Here is a 25,568-nt window from a genome sequence, read left to right as displayed (position 1 = left end):
AACTCCAAGTTTTAATGTCAGATTCTAGGAACATATTCCTGCATTCAGGAGAAAGATCAAGTTCCCCGTATTCTATACACTGGTAACAACAACAATCTCCCAGTGGTGACTGCGTGACTGCGTGACCTGGACAGTCTTTAGAACGAGAATGGGAAAGAAACTGGAGAAAGGTGAATATACTATAAAAACAGAGCATAGCTGAAGAAGAGTTCTAAAAGACTGATGTTTGAAGAGGTATGGGGCTTTTGGTCTGTTGTTGCATAATTTCACAAGACCACTTTTAGTCTTCAATTGCTTTTTCAATCATTGACTTCCTTTGTTTCCTTAGTCCAACAGTTGTCAAATAGTTCCTCAATGGAAACTCCTGGGAAAATGTTGTGCACACTCACCACAAGAACTTGCCCTTCCACCATCATTGGTACATCCTTCCTCTTCCACTTAACAAAACATAGTAAAACGCAAATTAATGAGGATGACAACATCAGCAATTGTTCTCAGCTGAGGGTGGATTTGTCTTCAGGGAACATCTGTCATTGTCTGGACATATTTTTGGTTGTCACAACGTGTTGGAGAAAACCCCCAAAAGTCTAAATTCTGACATGTAGCCTTATTTAAATTTGTAAGAGCTTTGGAAAGAGAAACTTATATACACCGGCAAAGCACTGCTCTTCATGGTGCAAGAAGAATCCACACCCTGCCCAGGGCAGTCCCTTTTTTAAAGGGGTTAATAACAAAACCAGATAGCAGGTAGTTTTGGAGACCTCCCTGAGAGAGCAACATATCCATAAGTGAAAAGAAAAGTTAAAAGATAACAGCAGACAGTTTCTAAGTTCTATAGTTCATTAACCTCATTCCTGGGTGCTTGACATTTGTCTTTGTGTGGCATTTCAGCTTTCTGATCAGTTAGTCAAGGGTGGGGTTGCAGAGAGTTCAATAGTCACAAAGAGTTTACAGTCACAGGAAGTTCAACATCTCTCATGTGTCTTTGCTGCTGGAGCCATATTGCATTTCTAAATTGAGTTCCCATACACAACTGTAGGAATTGGGAACGCTACTGGTATTTAATGGGAAGAGGCCAGAGATATTGCTAAATATCCTACAATGCACAGCACAGTCCCCACAACAAAGAATCATTCATCCCAAAATGTCAATAATGCTGAAGTTTAGAAACCATGGCCTAGAACATAACCTTGAAATTTGTTAGAAAAGCCAACCAGAAGTAATGAAGCAGGAACTGGGGATTGGGGCCCAGAATTTGTCAGTTAAGAAGTCTTCCAGGGGATTCTTGGTGATTCTCAAGTTTGAGAACTACTGGTAGAGAGATAACCTTGAATAAATTACAATTTTTAAATAATTTTTTGCAAATTTCACTATATTATTACATTCAATTTTACCATATAATTATTTCTGAAATACTTCACAACTTAAGGAGACCATGACTGAGAACAGTTAGTTGCTTAGCCTTAGTTTTCAGAGAGGAGTAACTTAACTCACAGCCTTAGGTAATCACAATAAACTGAAAAAAAAGGGCTAAACATCTTGCTAACAAACGTATGCTTGTTACAGGGTGATCAGTCATACTCAGATGTGATGTCAGTTATTTCCTAAAGTGGTTCATTTGAAATTCTCAATGATGGAAAGTATTATAATAATAATATAGATTAATCAGAATATGTCACATCAACAAGTTTACATTATGACATAAATATAACCTATGGTTCAGGAAGAGTAAAAGATCGGTCTAAAGACTCACCGAGGGGACATTGAAGTACTTTATATTTGACATCAAGTATATATTAATAATAAAGTGATAATGTTTTGAGTGAAGATAAAAGAAAATATTAAATCACCCCCAAAGTAAACAAAACATACACTATTCAAAATGTAACCTGTGGTTTGATTCCCAGTCAGGGCACATTACTAGGTTGTACGTCAGGTCCCCAGTTGGGGGCGCAAGTGAGAGGCAACCACACAGGGATGTTTCTCTCTTTTTCTCCTTTCCCCCTCTCTAAAAAATAAAATAAATAAATAAAAATAAACAAACAAACAAACAAATAAATAAATAAATAATTTTAAAAAAATGTAACCTGTGATCAACATTAACGTCATCATTTGGAAGCTGTTAACAACACAGAGTCTCAGGTCCCACCTCAGACTCATTGAATCATAATCTGTAAGCCTCATATATTCTCCAGGTGACTCACATCAGAGTTTCAGAAGTACTACACAAGGATAACTCAAAAACAATGTTTTGTAGGAAGTAGGTCTTTCTCTTGCTGTTTTTTTTGGTATATAATAGAAAAATCTTTGTGAGTTCAGTTATTAATGACATCTGTTTTTTAACTTATTTTTTACTTAAGTATAGTTAAAATACAATCTTATATCAGTATATAGGTGTACAATATTGATTTTACATCTTTATACTTTACAATGTGATTACCCCACTAATTCCAGTAATTATCTGTCAAATAAAAATTAACACCTATCCTTTTCAAACTATTCCAAAAAATTTCAAAAAGAGAGAAGACTCCAAAATCAGTTAAAGCCACAACAAAGAAATAAAATTACAGACCAATATCTCTGATGAGCATAGGTGTTAAAATCCTCAACAAAATATTAGCAAACTGGACCTAGAAATGCATTAAAAAGATCATACACCCTGATCAAGTAAGATTTATCCCAAGGATGCAAGGATGGTACAATATTTGCAAGTCAATAAACATAATAATCAATAAACACAATAAACAAAATCAAGGACAGAAATCACATGATCATATCAATAGTGCTGAAAAAGAATTTGATAAAATCTAGTACCCATTTATCATAAAAACACTCAGAAAAATGGGAATAGAGGGAGCATACTTCAATATAATAAAGGCCATATACAAAACACTACCAGCATCATACACAATGAGCAAAAACTAAAAGCATTTTTTCTTAAGATCAGGAACAGGGCAGGGGTGGCTGCTTTCACCACTCTTATTCAATGTAGTACTGGAAGTTCTAGCCATAGTGATCAGAAAAGAAGAAAAATAAAAGGCATCCAAATTGGAAAAAAGGAAGTAACTGTTATTATTTTCAGATGATATAAAAGTGCACATAGAAAACCCTATAGACTTCACCAAATAACTACTCAAGCTAATAAGTGAATTTGGCAAAGTAGCAGGATACAAAGTCAATATTTATAAATTAATGGCATTTTTGTACACCAACAATGAGCTATCAGAAAAAGAAACTAAGGAAAAAAAATCCCACTTACCATAGCAAAAACAACAACAAAATAAACTACCTAGGAATAAATTTAACCAAAGAGGTAAAGGACCTGTATTCAGAAAATTACAGAACACTGAAAAAGAAATTGAGGCAGATACAAATAAATGGAAGCATATACTGTGTTCATGGATTAGAATTAACATAATTAAAATGACCATACTACCCAAAGCAATCTATAGATTCAACACAATTGCTATTAAAAAACCAATGGCATATTTCACAGATCTAAAACAAATACTACAAAAATTTATATGAAACCAAAAAAGACCCAAAATGGTAACAGCAATCTTGAGAAAGAAGACCAAATTGAAGGGATCACAATACCTGATATCAAACTATACCACAAGGCCATTGTAATCAAAACAGCCTGGTACTGGCATAAGAACAGACACATAGATCAATGAAACAGAATAGAGAGCCCAGAAATAAACCCAGGTCTCTCAATTAATATAGGATAAAGAGGGCATGAGCATAAAGTGGAGTAAAAATAGTCTCTTCAATAAATGGTGTTGCAAGAACTGGACTGGTACATGTTAAAAAAAAAAGAAAGAAAGAAAGAAACTAGACCACCAACTCACACCATATGCCAGAATAAACTCAAAATGTATGAAAGACTTAAATATAATTTTGACGCCATAAAAATCCTAGCAGAAAACATAGGCAGTGAAATTTCAGATATCTTACACAGCAATATTTTTGCCAATATCTTTCCTAGGGCAAGGAAAATAAAACAAAAATAAACAAATGGGACTACATCAAATTAAAAAGCTCCTGCATGCCTAAGGAAACCATCATCAAAATGGGAAGGGAACCTACTGTATGGTAGAACATATTTGTCAATGAAACATCAGACAAGGGTTTAATCTCCAAACTATATAAAGAACTCATACAAGTCAATACCAGGAAGACAAACAGCCCAACTAAAAAATGAGTAAGGGACCTGAACAGACATTTCTCCAAGGAGGACATACAAATGTCCATTGAAAAGATGTTCAATATCACTAGCCATCAGAGAGATGCAAATTTAAACCACAATCAGATACTGCTGCACACCTGCCAAAATGGCTATCATTAATAAATGTACAAACAAATGTTGGTGAGGATGTGGAGAAAAGGGAGCCTTAGTGCACTGTTGGTGGGAATGCAGATTGGTGCATCCACTGTGGAAAATAGTATGAAATTTATTAAAAAATAAAAAATAGAACCACCTTTTGACCCAGTGATTCCACTGCTGGGAATATACCCTAAGAATCCTGAAACACCAATTCAAAAGAATTTACGCACCCCTATGTTCATAGCAGCGCTATTTGCAATAACCAAGTGCTGGAAATAGCCTAAGTGCCCATCATTATATTGTGGATTAAAAAACAGTGGTACTTTACACAATGGAATGCTATACAGCAGAAAGAAAGAAGGAATTCTAACTTTTGCAACAGCATGGATGAAACTGGAGACTATCATACTAAGTGGAATAAGCCAGTTGGTGAAAGACAAATATCATATGATTTCACTTACAGGAGTAATTTAATAAACAAATTAAACTAATGAGCCAAATAGATCCAGAGGCGATAGATCATGGAACAGTCCCACAGTGGTAAGAGGGGAGGAGTGAGGAAGGGACTGTTTGAAAGAAAGAAAAGGGATTAGTCAAGGGACATATATGAAGGGCCTATGGATATGGACTATAGAGTGGGGATTGACTGTGAAAGCTGGGGGGACTGGACAGAGGAGGGTGAAGAAGATAATAATTGGAACAACTGTAAAATATTTTTAAAAGTTTTTAAAAGTCGCAAAGGTAGAAGAAGTGAGTTATGGAGGAAGTGAGCCCCCTGGGTTGCGTGGGCTCAGGAAACAAGTCACAGAGGGGAAAAAAGGGACCTTGGAACTTAGGAGAAAGAAAGCAAAGAGACATGCCCAAAGGAAGAAGGCACAGGTGGAGAGGGGGGAGGGAACTGGGCAATTTCTCTCTCCTCAGCTTCCTTTTTCTTCATCTCTGGAACGTTAGAACTTCTCAGTTATTACTTCTTATCTATGCATGGAAGGACTGCCCCCTCTAGTCTGTCAAAATTCTCTTTCTCTAAGAAAATTCCTGACCTGGAATGTGGAGGCAAACAAACACAGGAGCCTTCCAGAATGAGAAAACAGAGAAGTATGGCCCAAAAGGGGGAACAGATCAAGGTACCAGTGGGAGAACTAAGCGACGAGGAGATAGCCAGCCTAACAGATGAGAAGATAGACAACCTAACAGATGCAGAATTCAAAACACTGGTGATAAAGATGTTCACAGGCTTGACAGATATGCTTGAGTATGGCAAATGCATAAGAGAAGTGAAGGTTATGCTAAGTGAAATTAAAGAAAATCTGCAAAAAACCAATGGTGAAAGGAAGAAAATCGATTTCAAATCAATGATTTGGAACACAAGGAAGAAAAAAACAGTCAACCAGTGCAGAATGAGGAAGCAAGAATTGAAAAAATGAGGAAAACTTTCCAAATTTTGCGAAGGAGATGGACATGCAGGTCCGGGAAGCACAGAGGGTCCCGGGCGAGCTGGACCCAGGGGGGACCACACCAGGATGCATTGTGACTGAGATGCCAAAGGTGAATGATAAAGACAGAGTCTTGGGGGCAGCAAGAGAGAGGCAGAGAGTTGCCTACAGGGGGTTGCCTATAGGACTACCAACTGATTTCTCAGAGGACTCTTTGCAGGCAGGAAGGGACTGGCAAGAAGTGTTCAATGTGATGAAAAGCAACCCACAACCAAGATTATTCTATCCAGCAAAGCTATCATTTGGAATGGAAGGGCAGATGAAGGGATTCCTAGACAAGGTGAAGCTAAAGGAGTTCATCATCACCAAGCCATTATTATATGAAAAGTCAAAGGGACTTATTTAAGAAAAAGAAGATCAAAACTATGAACGCTAAAATGACAACACACTCACAACTGTCAACAACTGAATCTAAAAAATAAAAACAAAATCCAACTAAGCAAACCAGAATAGGAACAGAATCATAGGTATAGGGATCATTTGGAGGGTTATCTGCTGGGAGGGGGAAGGGGGAGAAATGGGGAAATGGTGCAGGGACTTAGAAGCATAATCGCTTGGTACAAAATAGACAGGGGGCTGTTAAGAATAATATAGGAAAGGTTGAAGCCAAAGAACTTATATGCATGACCCACGGGCATGAACTAAGGGAAGTGGAATTGCTGGAGGGAAGGGGAGTATTTGGCAGAGGGGAGCAAAGGGGAAAAAATTGGAACTACTGTAACAACATAATCAACAAAATATACTTTAAATAAAGAAAACTCTTACTTTAATTCTATTTATTCCTTCAAGAGTAACAAACTTATAACAAGTATAATGAGATGTGTAGCAGTCACAGACACATATCTAATTAGAAAACTTGATAAAATATATGTATAAATTTCTCTAACCAGTTAGCACATCCACCTGGTGTGTGTGTGTGTGTGTGTGTGTTTTTATATATAACTTGTTTACACATTTTGCTTTTTCCTGTTATTCTTCATAATAAAAAATATAGTTCAGTATTATATTAATTTCATATTTAAAAACTTTAATTTGAGTTGAGAGATTTGCTAACTTAAGTAAAGAAGCTCTAAGAATGTAAATTAAAACTTGTTTTTAATTCTTTATACTTTATCTACTTTGCTACTACAGTTTCTCAAGGGAATTCAGGCCTTGTAGATTTGTGAAGCTGTTCAAAGGACTAGAACTAGTTCTTGTGTAATACCCATCAAGAAGAAAAGAAATGGATGTGAGGGCGATCTGGCTGCGACATCTGTCACCCCATTGATCGCCAGGGTTGATTCGGCTGATCTGGCTGTCTAGGTGGGTGTCCCCTTCCTCCCTCACCGATCCATGTGCGTCCCTCCCGAAGCTGCGCTCAGTTGAAGAGGATGACTTTCCCAACTAGAGGAGAGGACCGGTCTTCGGTCAAGGGTATACGAGTAGCTGCGCTCCCTGCTAGAACCTCCAAACAAGCTCTCAAGAAGAAAAGAAATGATTAAATAAGTTTAAGAATAAGTCAACTCAAAATTGGAAGTTCTAAATTTTTTCTTCCTTTTTAAATATTCATTTGTTTATTAATTCATTTGTTTCTTTCTTCATCCAATAAATATTAATTGAACACTACTATATGCAAGTTACTGGGCTTCAGCAGTTCAAAATGGGAAGAAACTCCAGATAGAAGTGACAAGCCTGTATTATTTGCTGAAATAGTCATGTTGCCCCATGATATAAAAGACAACAGAAATTTTGTTTTTTTGCAATATGGTTTTTCCCTAAGAAATTTGTGCTTGTTGCTTCTCTCACAATAGTAATTAAAAATTCCCATCAGGAAATTCAATATTTTCTCTTCTTTCTCAATATAGATACCACATTTAATTTGCAAATTGTCACCTTTTGTGATTCATTGTTCCTGCCCTACAACTTCAGTGACTCCTATTGCTTTATCAAGGGCTTCCTCAACAGTGTTACCACTAAACTGTTAGAACCCAAGACTCCTCATGAATGAATGTTCTGTATCTTTGCCAAAACATTGCAGGCCCCAGTTTTTAAGAAATATTAAAACATACTGGAAACTACCCTAACTGCTGGATTAATAACATTAATTTTCCTACCTTGATTTTCTCTTTGATGTTGTACTTTTCACAATATTTATTTTTCCTGTTAAGGTTCTGCAATTTTTCTTCCATGTCACTATTAATGAAATCAAGCATTTATAATTGCTCAAGTAGTAGCCTAGTCACTATAATTACTTGCCTCACTTGTATACAACCTTCAACATTGTTATTAAAGGCTAATACTTAGAATGACAAGAGTAACTGTGACTTAGCAGATGTGTGGTGTTTTTACTTTTTAGTAGAATTATAATCATATTTTTTTAGAGTTCAAGAAGATTCAAGTTCAACCTTTACCCCCAAAGGGGAATTCTTTTCATGTGAAAGAAAGTAAGTTTTGTTTTGGAAACAGGGAGAAAAGTACATAAGCTGATTTTTGAACAAAATAAATGTGATATCTTTTGCAAATCTGAGCTAATAGTTTTTACTGCATTTTAAATCATTCCTAGAATCACAATTGAACACACTTCAGATAAAGGAAAAAGTAAAATAATATTTTATTATTCAAATCAAAAGCAGCCATTCCTGATACTGTTTCTCTCATCCCATTTAGTCACCTCCTTCATGTGAATCCCAAGTGCCCATACGTTTTACACATATTCATCATATTCACAGTAAGAAAACACCTCATCTCGAAGCTGTATTATTGAACAGAAAGAGCTTGTCCACTGTTGCTAAGAGAGCCAAGCACTAAACACTGAGAATTGCAGTTGAGAAACACTGGCTATTTTATTATGAATGGCACCATTCAGGAGAATGGGAAGCTAATGCTCAAAAGCCTGAACTCCCAATGTTGTGTAGGTTACAAATTGATTATATAGGGCAAAATCATAAAACACCATGGGTTGGGAGTTCAAACTCATGCTGGGAGCTGATTGGTCAGAGGTGTGGGGTCAGTACATGGCCTTTCCCACTCCCATGACTGAGGGCTAGTCAGAGGGTCTCTGGTCAGAAGGAATGTGCATTGTTTTGGGAATAGATTGTAACTCCCTCCTTATCTCCTTGTGGAGCAGCTTCCTCTCTTATGACTGCTTCCTGCTTCATGTACACACAGAGGTAATGAAGTTCCAGGCCATACGTAGGTTTGTGCAACCTGGATCCACGCTACCTTGGTCTGGAACATCTTGTAATTGTTACAGGTGGACACAGGTAACCAGGTTCTTAGTGATCGCAAACAATGAATTGAACTGAACACACAAATAGTTTATAGCAGAAAGAGGTAAAGCAGATTTATTAAGGGATAGTATACTCCACAGAATGTGGGAGTGGGCCTACTCTGAGCAGAGACTGACCCTCAGTGGCTGGAGGGATTCTTTTCTTACAGGGTGGGTATTTCCTGGCTAGGTTTGATGGGCTTTTATTGTGCATGTATAAGTAGTTATATTACTTTTTAAAAAAATTATGTTTATTTTATTTTTTTAGAGAGAGGGGAAAGGAGAAAGAGAGGGAGAGAAACATCACTGTGTGGTTGCCTCTCACTTGCCCTCAACTGGGGACCTGACGTGCAACCTAGTAATGTGCTCTGACTGGGAATCAAACCAGTGACACTTGGCTCTCAGGTCGATGCTCAATCCACTGAGCCACAGCAGCCAGGGCTATATTACTTTTTAAGCTACTGAGCATGCAGTCTCCTATGATTTTCCTTGATTATCCACTTGGGGGGCATAATACTAATTTATTATAATGCTATTATTATGAAGCAGGGGTCATGTATCATCTTCCATGCAAGTGTAGTCATGATTCACTGTGATTCAGCACTTTTCCAGAAAGTGGGGACAACCTGTCTTAGAACAGAGTCTCTGTCCTGTATCGAGGTCCTTTGTCATAGCCATGGGGCCCCTCCAGAGTTTTCTCATTCCTGAGGAACCTGTCTTAGGACAGTCTCTGTTCTGTATCAGTGTCCTTTGTCTTAGTCCTGGGGCAACTCTGGAGTTTTCTCATTCCTGACTATCTCTTGCCTCAAAATTAGCCTCAGCCTAGAGGAGGGGTGGTCTTTCTCGCATTGACCCACCACCATTGGTGCATTTCCCTGTAATGTGAGTAATAAATGGCATGTCCACATTGCCTAGTTCACAGGGTGGTTTTTTTGGAATATCACAAACACTTAAGCAGCTCCCCAGTTTAGGTTTGGTGCTCCTGTGCTACAGGAGGTGAGGTAAAGGTAATGAATAATTTCTTCAGGTCTTGAGGATAGCTCTGAGGTTTCTTCATGTGTCCCTCTGTCTGTTATCACTGAAAAGTAAGTATGGGGTGATTCTATCTTGTGGCTCAGGAGCTGAAACAACTTCTGTCAAGATGTTATCTTTAGCCTGCCAGAGGCTGGACCATGTAACCATTAGTCAGGCTCAGGCTGATGTCTTCTGCTGCCTCAGAGGTTGCTGATTATCTGAGAGAAAGGCTAGGTCTCTGATGTGGCTGGGATTGGGAGGGCGGTGGAGAGAAATAGAGAGAGGAATGATTTCTAGAGCTAGGATTTAAAATTAAAGTTAATCAAAGTCTTAAGAACTCTTGGTTTCAGCTGGAGTATGTCAAACTGTCTATAGAAACTCACTATTTAGGACCACACTTCATGACCTAAAGTGAAAGCCATTGTCTAACACATTCTTTCCTCACTGATGCTGCCCCAACTGCTACGCAAAGACCCTGGTTATGTACAGGAGGTGCTTGGGGTTGGTCTTGTTTTTATGCTGACATTGATACTTACCTGGGAAATCTTGAGAGAAAACTTCTCTGACTCTGAAGAACACTGGACTGTTGCTATCCTTACTACCCATTGAGCAGTTTATATTCATTCATTTCCAAGTGTCAGCCCTGATGCCAAGAACTTCCTAAGACAGAGGTGGGGAGCCTTAGCTTACTGCTCCCACAGAGCCAGACAGTTGCTTTCACTGTTTCTTGCCAACTTGTTTGTCCTATAATGTTTCTCAAAGTAGAGGGTGGATATAAAATGAAGTAACTCACCCTGATTCCCTGGGAGAGTTATAGCCAGTGATGACTTTTGCATGACTAAATAGGCTTGGTGCTAAGGAACCTGCCTTATTCAAAGCAACTGTGTGAACTAAAAAAGTTCTGCTAAGTTCTGCCTTCCCAGTCATCTTCCCACTACATTGTAGGTAAAAAGAAATAAAGATTTTTATTTGCTGGGTATATGTGTTATTTTTTTAGTCTCTCAGTTTACTATATCATTGAAGAAAGCTTAACTATTCATATCACAGGCTCATAAATAAGGCACTATAATAATAAATAAGCAAAAAAGACAACTAGTTGACTTGATAATAAATTCTTCAAATTATAGGCCATAAGTTCAGGAGGTACATCTTTGTGAGTGTCAGCTCAGGAAAAAGCAAAGTTATGAGGTCAGAGTGACATCCATACACATACAATTTTGCAGTGTAGCCCTTCATCTCTCTTCATAATGACAACTGTCTGCACTCAAGTCAATCTTGCATCACTCAAAATTTTTTCAACCTAGGTACTATAGATTTATGAGAGTACAAATGATAGCAGACTACAAGTGCAAAAGCTAAACAAAGCATCTATCTAGCATTGTCTTCCATGAAAGAACCATTTATTCACCACTGGGCTCCAGGATCCCCTAAGGTAAATTTTCTCTCAGGTTTCAACAAGCTTTGGAGACTGAGAAGGATATCTAGAAACAGCAGGTAGGAAAGAAAAACAAACAAACTGACATTACACTCTGCTATGCTTTCTCATTTAATCCTGAAAACAATGCAAAAAGACATGTAGACATGTAAAGGGATAATCTGTAATAATGTAGTTAGTATAGCTAATGCATTGCAGACCTTCTATTTGCACTGAGGCCTGACTCCAAAATCCTACTTCTCCGTCCTGCTGGAGGTCTCTTTTAATACTTATACTTTCTTGGACTAAAAATTCATATTTTCTTTTTAACCTGTACCATTTAAATCACAAACACGTAGTATGAACGCCATCAGTGCTAAAACACTAAAAATTTATCATGCAACTTCAAATTAATAATGTACTTTACTTTTTGGAAGTTTTTTTAATATACATTACCTCTTTGTATATCTCAACAACAGCGTGAGATAAATATTCTTATACCATCTGTTTTAAAAATGGAAGGACAAGGTAAGAGAGGTAAGGGACTTGTGGAGAATGACAGAGTGATGGTTGAGCCTGAATGTAAACCAGGGTCTTCTGGCTCCATGTCCAGAATAGCTGCATTATTTTGTTATGCTTATAGTGTTTTGTTGCGGACACATCCGTAGCTATTCTTCCTGGGGACAAATCATGAAGAAAAGGACAGCAAAGAGTGCAAATACTTTCTTACTGATCTTTGATAGTGGTTTCCTTCCACTAGCTACTTTAAGAGTTGTTCCTCCCCTATTTCCTTTCTCTTCTCTATGAAGGTCTAGGGTAGTTTATATTCACTGTAGTAAGTATTTGAGCTTTCTTGTCCTGGAGGTATGCAGCTCCTCTTTTATGACCTTATTCAGAGAGAAGTTCAAGCCAAATCAAACTATCTGCTGTGTGGATACAGAGATCCTACTGCTACCTGGAGAGCCTGTGTTGCACAAATCAGTGAAATAGCTGCCATCGTTGCCAAACTGGGAAGCATCAACTCATCTACTCATAGAGGAGCTCTTGTTCTGCTAAACTTTTCTTAGTTTTCTTGCAAAATTATCCATGTCCATATCCTTTGCCTTAGCAAGTACAAACATGAAGACTTTGCTCTTGGCTGGGGTTCTGAAAACTAGCACTGAATTTGATAACATGAAGCTTCATGAAAGAATAGATTACAGGGCAAAGGGGAAATTGAAGGCAAAATCTTGGGGAAAAGTTAACTTGAGAATCACATCGTCCAAATAAAGAATTTATTAAAAGGGTGTGGGGGTGAGTCTTGGGATAAAAAGCAGATACAAGGCTAAGAGGCCAAGGTCAAGGTGAGGAGAAAGGCCAGGGTTAGCCTAGAAGTACCTACACAGACAGAACATGAGGAGTTTTACTGAAGCACCCAAGTAGAGAAAAAAGACCCTTTTTAAAAAAATCCTTTGTCAACATCTTTGTTCCAATTCGTTTACTCTTCACTTGAGAATCTCAATTCCAAGGGGATAGAGGGAATGGATGTCTCAAGGGCTTCAAGCCAAATGAAATAGTCCATTGAGAGACTTGGAGAAAATTACCCTCAGCTCAGTCAAAAGACATTTTGGGACATTTGAGTAATACCAACAAGACATACTTAAAAATGTTAATTTTTATCAGTCAAAAGCTGATATCCAGAGCTACAGGACAATGCCCTACCTTCCTACTCATTCACTTTTCTACTACTTAAGACTTGAGTTCAAATTTGTTATAGATCCTACCCCATTTTTATTAAATCATTTATCTTAATTTACCCCCCCACATCGACTCTTGTAGTTATCTGAGACTGCAGCTCCCATTCTAGAAACATAAATAAACTTTGTTCCTATTCCTTTCTTTTTCACTAAGAAATCTCAATTCCAGTATCCTGAAAATTCAATCAACTACCAAGTAATTCCTTTCCTTTTTCCAAGATTCCCAGGAAACTCACTTTGTTCAGCAAACCATTAAACAACTATAAAGACAGTAAATAATACAACATAAATAATCTCATGTAGCAGTACATGATTAATTTCCAAATGTGCATCAAAAAGTATAAGGTAGGAGAGTGAGTTTAGAAATCATTGAAAAATTTTTAAAGAACAATATAGAGCTTTTTTCCTTTTCCTTTTGTAACTTTGGCAAATCTAAAATCATTTTGCTTAGGGGTGTGAACATGTATTATGTAATACTTGGCTTGCTTATTTAAACACTTTGGTTAGTTATATTTAGAATATAATGTATACTTGCCTTATGGAAAAATATATTATTCTTTATTAAGTTTTTCTTAATAAATTGGTTTAAATAAATGCAACTAAATTTTATTAATTGAAAAAAAAACCTCGTTACGGCTAAGATGGAGGTGTAGACAGACATGCTGCAACACCCTCCCCAACTAAGAAGGAATACAACTACCTCAAAACTAGAAACAACCAGAAGTTCCAGAAAATGAAACTGCATGGAAGTCCAGCAAACAAAGATATAAAGAATAAATACTCATCCAGACAGGTAGAAGGGGCAGAGCTGAGGCAGAGAGGATGCGGTGTGGTGGCAACAGCAGCGGTGGTGGCGGCAGTGGCAGGCGAGCACAAAGCACAGTTAAATGTTTTAAAAAGTCAGGATGGACACCTGGGGAGCATTCCCAGCTCCTCACCAGACCACACAACTCACAGTCCAGTACCAGGGAAAATCAAGCCTCATTATTTTTGACTGTCCAAACCATTGGGGGTTGGGGTGGAGGCAGAAACTGCCAGTATCTCAGCAGAGTCTGCTTGTTTAAAGGGCACCAACAGTCCTAGAATGTCCGCAGACTCATCCACTCTGGGAATGACAACCAGGAAAACAGCTAGAGAGACACCAGTCCCATACAGAAGTGGGATAAGTTCCTGGAAAAAGGGCAAGTGCTGGGCAAGTGGCATTGTTCCTTCTCAGACCCCTCCCCCACATACAGTGCCACAACGTGGTGAAACAGGTCACCCTGTACTGACAAATCCCTAAGGCTCTGCCCCTTACAACATAGTAGGAGCAACAGCTCTGCCTGGGACACAGAGACAAACACACACAGGAGACTTCTGGCCAAGATGGAGGCCTAGACTGACACGCTTTGTCCCCCTCCACAACTAAGAAGGAATACAACTATCGCAAAACCAGAAATAACCAGAAGTTCCAGAAAATAAATGGAAGTCCAATGTATGAAGTTATAAAGAAGTAGTGCTTGTCTGGACGGGTAGGAGGGGCAAAGCCCGGGTGGAGAGGTCAAGCTGTGCTGGCGGCAGCAGCAGTGGCGATGTCAGCGGGACGGCGGCAAGTACAGACACCCATATTTAAGGGGAAATGAGAAGCACCTGGGAAGCACCCCCAGCTGCAGATCAGACCTGTCAGCTGTAATTCCAACACCAGGGAAGGCAGACCCCCGTTGCCTTGAACTGTGAGGCCCAGAGGGTGTGGGGATGGAGAAGAAGGCTTCTGGTCTCTCAATGGAGAGTAAATGGCAGGAATCCATCTTGGACCCCTACCCCCACAGAAAATGCCACAGCGTGGTGATAAGGGTCACCCGGTTGTGTTGAGTGCATGGGGCTTCACCCCCTATAGTGTAGGAGGTGTGACAGCCCTGCCCAGGAAGCAAAGGTAAACACAAAATGGTCAGGATAGCACAGATCATGATAGAGATCCTGGTAACGCAGCTGACCAGACAGTATATATCTAATCTAATGAAACAGCAGATAGAAAATCTTTCTGAGGCACAGTTCATAGCTTTGGTTATACAAATGCTTACAGACCTAACAGCAGATCTTAAACAAGATGGGGAAGGAATGAAGGCTAGTCCTGCTGAAATGAATAAAAATACAAATGAAACAAGTGGTGAGGGAAAGAAAACCAGGGATCAAATCAACAAACTGGGACATAGGAATGAAGGCTAGTCCTATTGAAATGAACAAAAACACATAAAAAACTAGTGGTGAGAGAAAGAAAACCAGGGATCAAATCAACAAATCAAAACATAGGGAAGGAACAAACCATCAACCAGTGCAGAAAGAGGAAATGAAAAGTGAGGAAAATGAGGGGAGGCTCAGAAACCTATGAGACAGCTATAAGCAGGCCAACATCTGAATCATAGAGTTGCCAGAAGGTGAAGAAGAACTAGAAATTGAAAAATTATGTGAAAAAATAATGAAGCAGAACTTCCCTAACTTGAGGAAGGAAATAGACTTACAGGTCCAGGAAGCACAGAGGGTTCCAAATAAACTGGACCCAGGGAGAACCACACCAAGACACATTATAATCAAAATGTCAAAAATTAAGGATAAAGAGAGAATCTTAAAAGCTGCAAGAGAAAAGAAGAGAATTATGTACAAAGGGGTCCCAATAAGACTGTCAGCTGATTTCTCAAAAGAAACTCTGCAGGCAAGAAGGGACCGGCGAGAAATATTCAAAGTAATGAAAAGAAAACACCTACAACTATGATTTCTCTATCCAGAGAAGCTGTCATTCAGAATAGAAGGGCAGAGGAAGTACTTCCAGGACAAAGTAAAACTGAAGGAGTTCATCAGAACCAAACCACTGTTATATGAAATGTTAAAGGGACTTGTTTAGGAGAAAGAGGATCAAAACTATGACATTAAAATGAAAACTGTATCACAACAACCAATAACAGAAGCTAGGGAACCAAAACAAAGGCAAACTATGTAGGCAATGAGAGTGGAAAAAGAATTATAGATATGGGGAACATTATTGAGGGAGGTCAGCAGAGAGGGGGAAGGGGGTAAAGGGAGGGAGATGGTACAGGAATTAAGAAACATAGTAGGAGGGAGTGGAGTAGACAGGAAGATGTTGAGAAGAACTATATGCACAACCAATAGGCATGGACTAAGTGGGGGGGGACAACTGGAGGAAGGGGATGTCACTGGGTGGAGGGAAACAAAGGGAAAAGAAATTGTAGCAGCATAATCAATAAAGCATATTAAAAAAAAACACTCATTACTTTGTCCCTTGATAACCTATAGTGTCAAAGGAGAAATTGAAGCTGAACTTGAACCTGAAGAAGAATGAATAGACAAAACTCTGGAAACCCTTCTATGTAGAAGGTCTAAGGGAATTATGGAATCCATTCTGCTAGCCTTTGGGAAGATTTTACAAACCAGCTCATTTCTCTGCTTTTCTGTCTATAATGCAGTTTTGTTAAAAGTTTGAACATATGATAAAATACTTTTCTACAATGCCACTTAGAAACCAAGACACTAATGTAACTCTATGGAAAAGTTATGAAGACATTTAACCTGACTTATATCTGCCATTGAATTCAGTACTGGAAAGCACATGGTCTATACTGTATAGAAATGATCCTTTCTCCACATTTAAATCAGCTGGTAGTAAACTGAGTCTGAATTCTATGTCAAAGTTTCTAATAGTTTGATCAGAATTTCACTGAGTCAGCTACAGTTCATTAATCTGCTGACAACTTCTTGGTGGAGGGGGGATGTTAAAGAAGCATAGCATTGTCAGCAAAGCAAGTAAAAGCTACACCAAACCTAAAATGTTCCTGATCAATTACAAATTTATAAAAATTTTAGGGATGCAGGAGTGGATTTCATTCTAAGACAGCCCAGAAATCACCCTGGTAGAAAATATAGTGCCTTAACTATCCACACTTATTTAAAATTAGGCATGCAAACATACTTGAGTGTCATTTTTTATTTAAAATGCATTTTTAAAAATATAATTCAGCTAACATGAAACTGAATAGTTAGAACCAGAAGAATTTCTGCTAAGATCAGGAACAAAGTAAGAATGAATGTCCCCTCTAACCACTAATTTTCATCAATGCACTAGAAGTCTCAGCTGATGCAATAAGACAGAAAATGGAAATATAAAATATATAGATTGAACAGGAAGAAAGAAAACTGTCTTTGTTCACAGATAGCATAATTATTTATGTAGAATATTCAAAAGAATCAACAAAAAACACAACTCTGTATATTAAGAAGTAATAATAACAAGGTTATGAAATTTAAGATTAATATACAAAAGCCAGTTCCTTTCCTATATACCAGCAATGAACAAATGGAGTTTAAAATTAAAAATACAATACCATTGACATCATTACTCCTCAAAATGAAATAGATATAAATCTTACAAAATATATACAATATTGATATTGTAACAGAACCCCTGGGCTGCTCCAATTTGAAACAGAACCCACCTGATTACCCACAGCCAGAATTACCAGAGTTTAGTGAAAAGAAAAAGAACTCTTTATTTAATGGTTATATAGATTTACATTATTTGCGGATTTCTGCCGTTGTCTTATGTTCTTTAAAACACTCACAAACACATAATTCTGCCTCCCCCTACCAAACCAGGCTAGTTTCAGAAAAGTTAGAGATACAGTTTCCCTACTTCCTAGACACAATTCAGCTTTACCAGTAGCTGCCAATCATTTGATTCTGATTGGGAAGGTCTTTCTGTGTTGTGGTGCCCGCCAGCTTTCAATCCAAAATCACGTGGATTCTCAGCCTCCTTGTAAACTGTCTTCTAAAAGCCACATGGTGTTTCCCTCTCAAACAGCATGGAGAACCCTCTCAAAACCGCATGGTGTTTCCCTCTCAAAATAGCATGGAGAACCTTCTTAAAGCAGTCTGGAAATCCCCGCTAAAAATGTCTGCAGCTACTTTTTAAATCCCCGACTGCAGAGGGTGTGGTAACCAGTTCTGACCATTCACAGAACCTTACTCAGGCTCTGTAAGCTCTTTCAATACCATCCCATGGTCCAAGACCCCTCTCATCTTCCTGGGCCCTGGAAGCATAAAAGCCATTAGCACAACAATGTTACCAGCCACTAGCCCCAGGCATGCAAAGGCATCCTAAAAGCTGCTTCCTTTTCCCCATCCCCCAGCCACAAGCTCTGGGATTTTTTTTGGATACCCTCATTCTGTAACAATATGAGAAAAACTATACACTCTGATGAAAGAAATTAAAGAAGAACTAAATAAATAAAAAGAAATTCCATGTTCATAGATAAGAAGATTTATTATTGTTAAAATGTTAGTTCATCTCAACTCAATCTATAGGTTCAATACAATCCAATAAAAATATCTGCAAGTTATTCTGTGGATATCAACAAATTGATTCTAAAGTTTATATACATTGGCAAGAGATGCTGAATAGCCAACACAATATTAAAGAACAAAAGACAAAAGACCAACACTATTTGACTTCAAGACTCAACTATAAAGCTCCAGTAATCAATTCGTGTGATATTGGCAAAAGAATAGACAAGTAGATCAATGGAACAAAATAAGAAACACAGAGTCAATGGATCTTTGGGAAAGGCAAAATGCAATATAATCAACCAAAGATAGTTTTCTCAACAAATAATGCTAAAACAATAAGATATTCACATGCAAAGGAAAACAGTTATATCTAGTCAGAGCCAGTCAAGATGGACATGGGTAAACACGGCTTGCCTCCTCACACAACCACATCAAAATTACAACTAAAATATAGAATAACCATTACTCAAAACCACCAGAAATCAAGTTGAATTGAAGTCTGACAACTATGGAATTAAAGAAACCACATTCATTCAGATTGGTAAGAGGGGCAGAGATGTGGACTGAACTGGTCCTATATCCACATGTGATGAATAAAAATTCAGGAGGGATATCTCAGGAGTGAGCAGTCCCAGCCCCATTCCAGGCCCCCTAGGCTAGGGTTCCCATGCCAAAAAGATAAGTTGCCCATAACTTCTGGCTGCAAAAACTAGTGGAGATTGAGTTAATGGAAGAAACTTCTGGAGTCCCATGCAGTCCCCCTAAAGAACCCACACACAGGCTTACTCAGATTTACTCGTTCTGAGCTCCAGCACTAGGGTAGCAACTTGAAATCAACCAGTGACATTCAGTGAGGAACTGAAGTGTCTGGCATCAAGGCAGGACCTGTAGGATAGTATTCTCCCAGACAGAAAGGCTGGCAGAGGCCATTGTCCCTTTTCTGAGCCCTCTCCCCACAGAGCAACAGAGCCAGAAGGCCAGTGCCATATCTGAGACTCCATCAACCTTGCTAACACCATTTTCCCCACCCTGGAGATCCCCTGAGGCTCCATCCCACCCAAATTATGGGCCCACCCAAGCTGTTAACAGTGATTTTTCAATATAAATAGCTGGTCTTGGCTCATGCTTCACAACTCCTAAATCCTATCAAACAAGCAACAGCTGGCCTCAGTGAGCCTCCAGCCCCCAAGCCTCTTGCTAAGTGACCCCAGGACAGGCACTAGCAGCAGTCATCTTTGGAGCACAGCTTAGCTTCACCTGAGATCTCCAAGCCCAGCACAAGTAGCAGCCATCTCAGACTGCTTTATAGCTCATGCAGCATGGCTCCAGGCAGAACATAGGGAAGGGGGCTGACCTTCACCTGTACTTCCCAGAAAACCCCATAGCCTGCACACCTAGTGGTCAACTACAGACCATCAGAGTTCCACCACCCTGCACCTGCACAGGTGACACTCCATGGAGGATGGAGGTTGATGGTCAGTGATCACAGCCACTCTTCGCAGCTGATTGGTCTGGATAAATCCTTCCCATTAACCTGCCAAAAGCAATCAAGGCTTAACAATAAGAGGAGGATGTACTTAGCCCACAAAAAGGGCGTACCTTGAGTACCCACCTTGGATGATAGGGGAGGTTGTGCCACTGGATCCTACAGGACACTTACTACATTAGGTCATGCTACCAAGACAGGGAATCACAGAAGCTTTACCTAACACATAGAAACAAACACAGAGAGGCGGCCAAAAGGAGGAGAAAAAGAATCATTGTCCAAATGAAAGAGTACTTTAAAACTCTGGAAAAGAACTAAACAAAATGGAGATAAGCAATCTATCAGATGCAGAGTTCCAAACACTGGTTATAAGGATGTTCAAAAAACTTAGTGAGGACCTTAACAGCATGAGAAGGATCCAGCCAAAAATGAAGGATACACTAATTGAAATAAAGAACAACTTACAAGTAAACAACGGTAGAGTCGATGAAGCCAAAAATCAAATCAATGACTTGGAACATGAGAAAGAAAAAACAACCAATCAGAATAACAAGAAAAAAAGGAGAATCAAAGGAAGCAATGATAGTGTAAGCAGCCTATGGGACAACTTCAAGAGGTTCAACATTCACATCATAGGGGTACCAAAGGGAGAAGAGAAAGAGGAAGAAATTGGAAATCTATTTGGAAAAATAATAAAAGAAAACATTCATATGGTGAAGGAAATAGACATGCAAGTACCAGAAGTACAGAGAGTCCCAAGCAAGAGGGATGCAAAGAGGCCCACTCCAAGACACATAATTAAAATACCAAAGGTTAAAGATAAAGAGAGAATCTTCAATGTAGCAAGAGAGAAGTTAGTTATCTACACAGAGTTCCCATAAAACTGTCAGATGACTTCTCAAAAGAAACTTAGCAGGCTAGAAGGGATTGGCAAGAAGTATTCAAAGTGATGAAGGATCCCACTGTCAAGATTGCTCTACCCTGCAAAGATATCATTTAGAATTGAAGAGCAGATAAAGAGCTTTCCAGACAAGAAGATACTAAAGGAGTTCATTAGCACCAAATCATAATTATATAAAATGTTAAAGGGACTTATTTAAGAAAAAGAAGATCAAAACTATGAACAATAAAATAGCAATAAATATATATCTATGAACAATTGAACCTAAAAAATAAACTAAGAAAAGAAGAACAGAGACAGAATCATGGCTACAAAGAGCATTTTGATTGTTGCTAGATGGGGAGGGGAGCGGTGGGGGGATGAGTGAAGATATAAGGGGCTTAATAAATACAAATAGGTAGTTACAGAATATCCATGGGGATGTAAAGTACCGTAGAGGAAATGAAGTAGCCAAAGAACTTATACACATGACCCATGGACATGAACAATGGTGGGGGGATAGCCTGAAAGAGTGAGGGGATGCAGAGTTGAGTGGGGCAAAGGGGGAAAAATTGGGAGAACTGTAATAGCATAATCGATAAAATATAATTAAAAATAATAAATATATCTAGGCAGAGACATTATAGTCTTCATAAAAATTAACTTAAAATTGATCATAAACCTAAATATAAAATGCAAGACTGTAAAAATTCAAACAGATAACATAGGAGAAAAATCTAGGTGACTTCATTATAGTGATGACTTCTTTGACAACACCAAAAGAATGATTAACTAAATAATTACCTTGTATTTATTAAAATGAAAAACTTCTGCTTTTATAGGACACAGAGAATGAAAAGACAACCCACAGGTTGAGGAAAATATTGATATTTGCAAAATGCATATGTGATATAGGACTATTATCTGACATATACAAAGAACTCTTAAACTTAACAATAAGAATATAAAAAACCCACTTTAATAAAGGCCAGAGACCCAAGAAGACATTTCACCGAAACGGACATGCAGGTGTCAAATAAGCATCTGTATAAACAACAACATACCAGTGCCCACTTATTTGAATGAGCAAAATTCAAAAAACTTACAACACCAAATGCTAGTAAGGATCCAGAGTAACAGGAACTCTCATTAATTTCTGGTAGGAATCTGAGATGGAACAGCCACTCTGAAAGACAGTTTAGTAGTTCCTTATAACACACTCTTTTTTTAACTTTATTTTTATTGTTTACACTATTACAATTGTCTCCATTTTTCCCCTTTGTCCCAACTTCACCAAGCCTTTGTCCCCTCTTTCCTCAGGCCATCACCACATTGTTGTATGTGTCTATGGGTTATGTATATATGAGGTCTGTCCAGAAGATATGCGGCTGTTTAATATTAAAAGTAGAGACATTTATTGAAGAAGATACAAGATACAAGAAATATTGTTTCGGGGTATCATTATTATTAGAGCCTGAAGATGTGACTGAATTAGGGCAATTTTATGATAAAACTTTAAAGTATGAGAAGATGCTTTGTTATGGATGAATAGAGAATGTGGCCTCTTGAGAGAGAATCTACTCCTGGTGAAAATGCTATGAAGATTGTTGAAATGACAACAAAGCATTTAGAATATTACATGAACTTACTTGATAAAGCAGTGGCAAGATTTGAGAAGCTTGACTCTGAAACTGAACAAGTGGGTTCAGCTGCCTGTGGCAGCAAATGCCACACTCATGAGACAGGTTCTAGTGCAAAAAGAAAGAGGTTTTTATTTAGGTGCCAAGATATGGGAGAATGGTGGACTCGTGTCTCAAAGACCATCTTTTCTCTCTGCTAAAACCAGCAGTTCTTATAGGGATAGGGAGGGAAGGGCTTTCTTTCTCTGTCCAATCATCCTGCTAGCTATTGGCACACTCAGTGCAAGCTCCTCCCCCTGCACTGTCTTGGCCAATGGGGAGACTCCCCAGAGCTCTCTGTCTATAATAACAACTCCAATTTTGAAAGAAGTTTTGCTGTGGGTAAAATGCTATTAAATAGCATCACATGCTGCAGAGAAATTGTTCATAAAAGGAAGAGTCAGTCAGCACAGCAAACTCATTGTTGTCTTATTTTAAGAAATTTCCATGGCCACCGCAAATTTCAGCAACCACCACCCTGTTCGGTCAGCAGCCATCAAAATTGAGGCAACACTCTCCCTCAGTCAGAAGTTCAACATCATGGCGAGACTTGATTACAACTGGCTGAAGTTTCAGAAGATGGTTAGCATAAACAGCAATGCATTTTTAGTTAAGGTATGTAAATTGATTTTTTATATAGAAATAATGTTATTTATACTTAATAGACTATAGGACAGTATAAACATATTTTTATATGCACTGGGAAACCAAAAATATATGTGACTTTATTGTGGTCTTCTGGAACTGAACTTGTAATATCTCTCAGCTATGTCTGTATATATGTAGAAAACTGTAGAATGTCAATACCAAGAGTAAACCCTAAAGTGCAGTATGGACTTTGGTAATAATGGTGTGTCAATGTAAGTTGGTTGATTGTAACAAATCTATCACTCTGGTGAAGATTGTTGATAGTATGGAAGGTTGTCTAAGGGGGAGTGGACAAGGTATATGTGAGAAACTTCATACCTTCTCCTCAACTTTTCTGTGAACTTTAAACTGAACTCTATTAAAAAACACCAACAAATCTATTAAAAATTAAAAAACACCAACAAATCTATTAAAAATTAAACAAAACCTGGTACTTGCCTCCTCCCACAACCACACCAAAACTACAGCTAAATTGCAGAATAACTGTCATTCAGAATCACCCAAAATCTGAGTGGAAGTCCTACAACTAGAGAATTAAAGAAAAAGCCATGTCAAAACTGGTAGAAGGGGCAGAAACATGGAACAGACTGGTCCCACACCCACATGTAGCAGATAAAAATTGGGAGGGATATTTCAGTTACAGAGATCCTCTCTAAGAAGTGGCACTGTAGCTCCACCCCAGGCCACCTGCATTCTAGTGCCAGAAATAGAAGTCCCCATAATTTCTGGCAATAAAAACTAGCAGAGATTGAAGCTGAGGGAGATGGAGGATTCTGGAATCCCAGGCATTTCCTCGTAAAGGTCCCACACACGAACTTACTCAAATTTATCCTCTCTGAGTTTCAGTGCTGGAGCAGCAGCTTGACAGGCACCAGAGACAAATGAACAGGTACTGAACTGTCTAGCATCAGCATAAGAGCTAGGAAGAAATTTCTTCCAGACGGAAGTGTTGGTAGAGACCTGTGTTACTTTGATGAACCCTCCCTCCATAGAGCCAGCAGGCAAGTACCATATCAAAGTCTCCATCAACTTGGCTCACATGCTGGTGATTGCTTGAGGCCCCACCCCTCCTAACTTCCAAGCACACCCAAGCTGTTTCCAGTGGCTTTTCCATATGAATGACATTATTTGGCTAATGCTTCAGGTTTTTCTAAAATCTCTCAAACAAGCAGCATCTGGTATCAGCATCCTCCCTTACCTCTTTCTAAGTGGCCCCAGGCCTGATACTAGCAGCACCAGCCTCAATTTACAGCTGGGCCTCGCCTGAGCACCTCCAAACCAATCAAAAGTAGCAGCCACCTGAAGATCAATTTGTAGCTTATGCCAGGTGACCCCAAGAAGAGCACAGGTGGTGGCTGATCTTGATCTGCACCTCCCAAGGGTCCCCAGAGCCAGCAGACCCAGTGAACAGGTTCAGACCATAATGAAACATCACCACCAACTACCTCCTCAAGTTATACACTCAATGGATAGACCCAGCAGGTACCAGAGCCCTGCAGAAGTAAGCCTGCTCTGTTGAGTGGATCTCTACGTAGCTGATCCTCCAGGTGGTGAAACATCAGTGGTTGGTTGTTGCAGCCAGTCCTTGCAGCAGATTGGACTAGGGTTAAATCCCTTCCACTGATGGGCCAACACCAATCAAGGCTCAACTACAAGAGGAGGGTATACACAGCCTGCACAGTGGGCACACATTGAGTGCCCAGCTTGGGTGATCAGGGAGGTTGTTCCATGAATCTGACAGGACACTTACTACATTAGGCCATGCTACCAAGCCTGGGAAATGTAGCAGCTCTACATAATACATAGAAACAAATACAAGGAGGCTGCCAAAATGAGGAGACGAAGAAACATGTCCCAAATAAAAGAACAGAACAAATCTCCTGAAAAAAAAACTAAACAAAATGGAGACAAGCAACCTACTAGATACAGAGTTTTAAACACTGGTTATGAGGATGTTCAATAAACTTAGTGAGAACCTCAACAGCATAAAGAAGTGACAATCATAAATGAAGGATATACTAACTGAAATGAAAAATAACTTATAGGGAATCAATAGTAGAGTAGATGAAGCCAAGAATCAAATTAGTAATTTGGAATATAAGGAAGCAAAAATAGAAAGAAAGAAAGAAAAAAGAAAGAAAGAAACAAAGAAAGAAAAGGAAAGAAACGAAAAGAAAAGAAGGGAAGAAAGAAAGATCACCTAATAAGAATAGCAAGAAGAAAAAAGAATTTTAAAAATGAGGATAATGTAAGGAGCCTCTGGGACAACTTCAAGCATACCAAGATTCACCAGGTTTCCTAACCTGGTGA

General features: G+C 38.7%; 2 long non-coding RNA genes across 3 annotated transcripts in view; one reads left to right on the top strand and one right to left on the bottom strand.

Annotated features, from left to right (window-relative positions):
* Nucleotides 1-119: 119 nt before the first annotated feature.
* On the bottom strand, nucleotides 120-24,194 carry LOC150021534 (uncharacterized). Of its 2 annotated transcripts, none has more exons than XR_016511135.1 (5): nucleotides 24,079-24,194; nucleotides 22,581-22,679; nucleotides 22,038-22,117; nucleotides 1,875-2,008; nucleotides 120-437 (listed from the first exon to the last, which is right to left on the bottom strand). It is a non-coding gene; the product is annotated as an uncharacterized LOC150021534 (long non-coding RNA). The 2 variants fall into 2 exon arrangements; XR_016511136.1 differs by having other exon boundaries at nucleotides 1,890-2,008.
* The window catches only part of LOC150021531 (uncharacterized), a 42,402-nt gene continuing 39,799 nt past the window's right edge, over nucleotides 22,966-25,568 (top strand). Inside the window, exon 1 of the long non-coding RNA XR_016511137.1 lies at nucleotides 22,966-23,225. This is a non-coding gene — a long non-coding RNA (uncharacterized LOC150021531). The remainder of the gene's footprint in view (nucleotides 23,226-25,568) is intronic.

Source organism: Furipterus horrens, unplaced genomic scaffold (assembly GCF_987537825.1).
Source record: "Furipterus horrens unplaced genomic scaffold, mFurHor1.1.pri manual_scaffold_1, whole genome shotgun sequence".
NCBI lineage: Eukaryota > Metazoa > Chordata > Mammalia > Chiroptera > Furipteridae > Furipterus > Furipterus horrens.
This window is presented reverse-complemented; position numbering and strand designations above follow the sequence as displayed.